General features: G+C 44.8%; 1 non-coding gene across 1 annotated transcript; it reads right to left on the reverse strand.

Annotated features, from left to right (window-relative positions):
- Positions 1 to 1,493: 1,493 nt before the first annotated feature.
- On the reverse strand, positions 1,494 to 1,597 carry LOC115892584. The gene has a single exon (XR_004052450.1). It is a non-coding gene; the product is annotated as a small nucleolar RNA U13 (small nucleolar RNA).
- Positions 1,598 to 5,603: the final 4,006 nt, after the last annotated feature.

Raw genomic sequence — 5,603 nt, forward strand, 5'->3', positions numbered from 1 at the left:
ACACACATACCAGCCAGGCATGGTGGCTCAGTGGCCCAAACCTGTAATCCCAGTACTTTGGGAGGCCGAGGAGGGTGGATTGCCTGAGGTCAGGAGTTCGAGACCAGTCTGGCCAACATGGTATAACCCCGTCTCTACTAAAAATACAAAAAATTAGCCAGGCATGGTGGCAGGTGCGTGTAATCTCAGCTACTCGGGAGGTTGAGGCAGGAGAATCGCTTAACCCGGGAGGCGGAGGTTGGAGTGAGCCGAGATCGCACCACTGCACTCCAGGGCGACAGAGCAAGACTCTCAAACAATAACAACAACAAAAACCACACACATACATATATAGCTTTTCAAATTATTTAATGAGCCTTTCAAAAGTAAGTTGCAAGTTGTAGAAATCATGACACTTTCCTTAATATGCTAAATATTTTAGCATGTATTGCTTAAAATATATTCTCCTACTGTATTAGCTTCCTACAGCTGCCATATCAACTTACCACAAACTTGGTGACTTAAAACAACAGAAATGTGTTCTCTCACAGTTCTGGAGGCCAGAAGTCCAAAAGCAAGGTATCAGCAGGGTTGCGCTCCCCATGGAGACTCTAAGGGACAATCTGTTCTTTGACTCTTCCAGGTTTGGTGGCCATCAGTATCCCTTGACTTGTGGGCACGTCACTCTAGTTTCTGCCTCTGTGGTCACATTGCCTCTTCCTCTTCTCTCTTTTCTGTATCTCTTATAAGGGTACTTGTCATTGGAATTAGAGACCACCCAGATAATCCAGGATGATCTCATCTCAAGATCCTTAATTATACATATGAAGATCCATTTTCTAAATAGCATTCATATGTCCTGGGGATTAGAACATTGGCATATCTTTTGAAGGCGGGCACCATTCAGCTGAGTGCACCTACATAACTACGATTGTCATCCTTAATAAATTTAATGCAGATACAATTTTACTATCTACTATATAATCCATATGCAGATGTTCCCAATTGTCCTCAAACTTGACTCTATAGCTTAAAAAAAATTCAGCATTGCATTTACTCCTCAGGTCTCTTGTTTCCTTTATTCTTGAAAAATTCACTCCACCTTTTTTGTTTTTCATGACATTGCCACTTTTGGAGAGGTAAGATCTTAATTTGGATTAATCTGATCATCATTTTTTTCTTTTTCTTTTCTTTTATTTATTTATTTTTTATTTATTTATTTTGAGACAGAGTCTCACTGTGTTGCCCAGGCTGGAGTGCAGTGGTGCGATCTCGGCTCACTGCAACCTCTGCCTCCCAGGTACAAGCAATTCACCTGCCTCAACCTCTCAAGTAGCTGGAATTACAGGCACCCACCACCACGCCCGGCTAATTTTTGTCTTTTTAGTAGAGACAGGGTTTCACCATGTTGGCCAGGCTGGTTTCGAACTCCTGACCTCGTGATCCACCCGCGTCAGCCTCCCAAAGTGCTGGGAGGCGTGAGCCTCTGTGCCTGGCCTTTTTTCTTTTTTTCATGTCAGACGGGTAATGTGCTAACATCATAACAATGTTTGTGGATGGCACATTTCACACATCCATGTGAATACCTAATCATCATGCTTATGAACTACAAAATGATCTGATTATTTCTTTATAATTAAAGGTAAATATTTTTGGCAAAAATATTATATAAGTGGCCACTCGTTCAATAAGAAATATGCTCAGGCCAGCCTCAGTGATTCACACCTGTAACCCGAGCACTTTGGGATGCCTGAACTCCAGAGTTCAAGACCAGCCTGGGGAATATAGTGAAATCTCATCTCTACAAAAAGTACAAAAATTTGGCCGGTAGGGTAATCCCAGCACTTTGGGAGGCCAAGGCGGGCAGATCACTTGAGGCCAGAAGTTCGAGACCAGCCTGGCCAACATGACAAAACCCCATCTCTACTAAAAATACAAAAATTAGCTGGGTGTGGTGGCACATGACTATAGTCCCAGCTACTCAGGAGGCTGAGGCATGAGCATCCCTTGAACCTGGGGGACGGAGGTTGCAGTGAGCTGAGATCGTGCCATTGCACTCCAGCCTAGGTAACAGAGCAAGACTCTGTCTCAAAAAAATAGAAAGAAAGAAAAAATTAACCGGGTGTGGTGGCTCACACCTGTAGTCCCAGCTACTAGGGGGCAGGCTGAGGCAGAGGATCACCTGAACTTGGGAGATCAAGGCTACAGTGAGCCGAGATTGTGCCACTACACTCCATCCTGGGTGACAATGTAAGACCCTGTCTCAAAAAAAAAAAAAAAAAGAGAGTGTGCTCAAAGGATAATCAGCCACTTGCTCTGTTCCGGATATCCCTCCCAATTCTTCACTGTAGCCATTTGTTCATCTACCAGACATTTGCCAAACAGGCCTTTAAAAATGTATTATAGGCCGGGCGTGGTGGCTCTCACCTGTAATCCTAGCACTGTGGGAGGCCAAGGCAGGTAGATTGCCTGAGGTCAGGAGTTCAAGACTAATCTGGCCAACATGGCGAAATCCCGTCTCTATTAAAAATACAAAAAAAAAAAAAAAAAAAAAATTAGCCAGGCATGCTGGTGTGCGCCTGTAATCCCAGCTACTCAGGAGGCTGAGGCAGGAGAATTGTTTGAACCAGGGAGGTGGAGGTTGCCATGAGCCAAGATCGCGCCACTGCACCCCAGCCTCGGTGACAGAGCAAGTTCCAAAAAAAAAAAAAAAAGAAAAATGTATTGCCATTTGGACAACATAATGAGACCCTGTCTGTACAAAAACTAGAAAAATTAGCTGGGCATGGTGGTGTGTGCCCGTAGTCCCAGCTATTCAGAAATCGGAGATTAATGGATTGCTTGAGCCCAGGAAGTTTAGGCTGCAGTGAACTAAGATCACACCACTGCACTTCAACCTGGGTGACAGAGCAAGACCCTGTCTCAGAAAAAAAAAAAAAAAAAAAGGTGTATTGTTCTATTTTTACTTTTCTTTAACCCGCCCCCAAGCTTCAAAACTTTTTTTCTGTGTACAAAAATACAAATACTGGTTTGAAGATGTACTTTCAGGGATCATTTCTTCTTCTTTTTTTTTTTTTTTTTTTGAGACTGAGTCTTGCTCTATTGCCCAGGCTGGACTGGAGTGCAGTGGCGTGACCTTGGCTCACTGCAACCTCCACCTCCCAGGTTCAAGTGATTCTCATGTCTCAGCCTCCTGAGTAGCTGAGATTACAGGTGCCCACCACCATGCCCAGCTCATTTTTGTATTTTTTGTAGAGATGGGGTTTCACCATGCTGGCCAGGCTAGTCTCGAACTCCTGACCTCAAGTGATCTGCCCACCTCAGCCTCCCAAACTGCTGGGATTACAGATGTGAGCCACCGCACCTGGCCTCAGGGATCATTTCCATAGTTCGTTGCAAATATTGGGTTGGAGCAGGTGCGTTTCTTGAACACAATACACTGAAAATTCCCATGCAGACCTTGAGAAATTATATTAAAGCTACATGGGTTGTCACTAATGTTTCTGGGATATAAGGGCAGCAACTAGTGAAAAAGAAGCCTTTCAAAGGATTAAAGAAATGGTTTAAATGAGTACTTTTGGAACACTGGAAGTTTCTCACTATTGCTAAAAAAGCATGTTTTAGGAAAAAAGGAAATCCACTTTGTGATTTATTCTTTGGGTAAAGTTGTATTATTCTTTTTCTTTTGTTTCTCCTTTAGTTGTAGGTTACTGTTGCTTCTCTAGAGACAGTGGATATATTTACATTAAAGTTGAAGCAACTAGACAGCAACCAGCAACAGGACCATCATGCGCGGGCCAGGACCTGTGCCATGGCGTTGCTCTCAGATGCTGTTGATATTACCGATGTTGTGAGAGGTACCCTGGAGGGTGGGGCGCCCTGCCTCGGCCCCGGGAGAACCTCTGGGGTTCCTGCCTCAGAAGAGCACTCTGATCTGTCTGTCTTCAGGTTCCGGGAGTTGCAGAAATGCCACCACAATCTGCAGAGCACATTGCAAGACAAGGAGAGCCGGGAGGACTCAGACCCTGACCTCATCCAAAAGCCAAAAACCAATCCTGCCAAAGTGAATGTATTTTCTGTCCCCAAAAGCAGACTTGAGACCCCCAGCTTCAGGGTGGCTTCTGCCTGACTTCCAGAGCTCCAGCCAGTGCCTCATCTGAAACCTCCACGTCCGGGACCCTTGGGCGGGGAAGGATCTGCCAGACACTGCTTGGAGCTGGGCTCGGGGAACTCTCACATTTGACACTCCAGAAAGCAAATCAAGCAGTAGAAATATGAAGAAAAGAAAAGAGCTGAAGCAACTGCTTGATAGCAATTTTTTCTTGCATCCTTCCAGCTTTGTACAATCAGTGACACTTCATCTCTTCTTTTCGTTCCCCCTGAAAGAGCTGCCACCACTATTGACTTTCTCTCTGTTTTTCTTTCCAGTCTCTATTTTTTTGGGAATATGGTTAAACGATGCATTCTCTTTCCCTTATTCTGATGAACTGTATTGCTGATGGCCTATCCGGCCACACTGCCCTCTTAATCTTTCTCAAAGGTGGCTCCTTGGTAATCACAACATTTTGCCATCTCTCCCTTGGAGTGCAACTGTTAGAATTGGTTGAAGGGGTCCCAGAGGAATGCTCTGAATTTGTTAGCAATTGCTTTGATTCCTTATTAAACTTGATGTATGTTCAAGGTCCCTGATTTTCATAGAAATTATAGAACTGTGTAGATAAAAAGTTGTGTGTTTCTTTTGTAGCACTTTACCAGTAGTGTGATTAATAAATGTTCTTTAGGCCGGGCTCAGTGGCTCATGCCTGTAATTCTAGCTCTTTGGGGGACTGAGTTGGGTGGATTATTTGAGGTCAGGAGTTCGAGACCAGCCTGGCCAACATGGTGAAACCCCATCCCTACAAAAAATACAAAAATTAGCCAAAGGTAGTGGTGGGTGCCTGTAAAACAAGGTACTGGGGAGACTGAGACAGGAGAATCACTTGAACCCAGTAGTCAACAGTTGCAGTGAGCTGAGATCACGCTACTGCACTCCTGTCTGGGCAACAGAGCAAGACTCTGTCTCAAAAAACAACAACAACAAAAAATAGGCCGGGCGTGGTGGCTCATGCCTGTAATCCCAGCACTCTCGAAGGCCGAGGTGGGCAGATCACTTGAGGCCAGGAGTTCAAGACCAGCCTGGCCAACATGGTGAAACCACTGTCTACTAAAAATAAAAAAATAAGCTGGGCATGTAATCTCAGCTACTCGAGAGGCTGAGGCAGGAGAATTGCTTGAGCCCGAGAGGAAGAGATTTCAATGAGCCGAGATCACGCCATTGCACTCCAGCCTGGGGGAAAAGAGAGAGACTTCATCTCAAAAAACATAAAAATAAAAATAATAAATGCTATTGTATGGAAGAAAATATAGAAAGTTAGAAGGGAAGGCTGGGTGCCGTAGCTCATGCCTATAATCCCAGCCCTTTGTGATGCCAAGGCAGGCGGATCACCTGAGGCCAGGAGTTCAAGACCAGCTGGGCCAACATGGTGAACCCCGTCTCTACTAAATATACAAAATTTAGCCAGCAGTGGTGGCATACACCTGTAGTCCCAGCTACTCAAGAAGCTGAGGCAGGAGAATCGCTTGAG

This window comes from Rhinopithecus roxellana, chromosome 12, assembly GCF_007565055.1.
Source record: "Rhinopithecus roxellana isolate Shanxi Qingling chromosome 12, ASM756505v1, whole genome shotgun sequence".
Lineage (NCBI taxonomy): Eukaryota > Metazoa > Chordata > Mammalia > Primates > Cercopithecidae > Rhinopithecus > Rhinopithecus roxellana.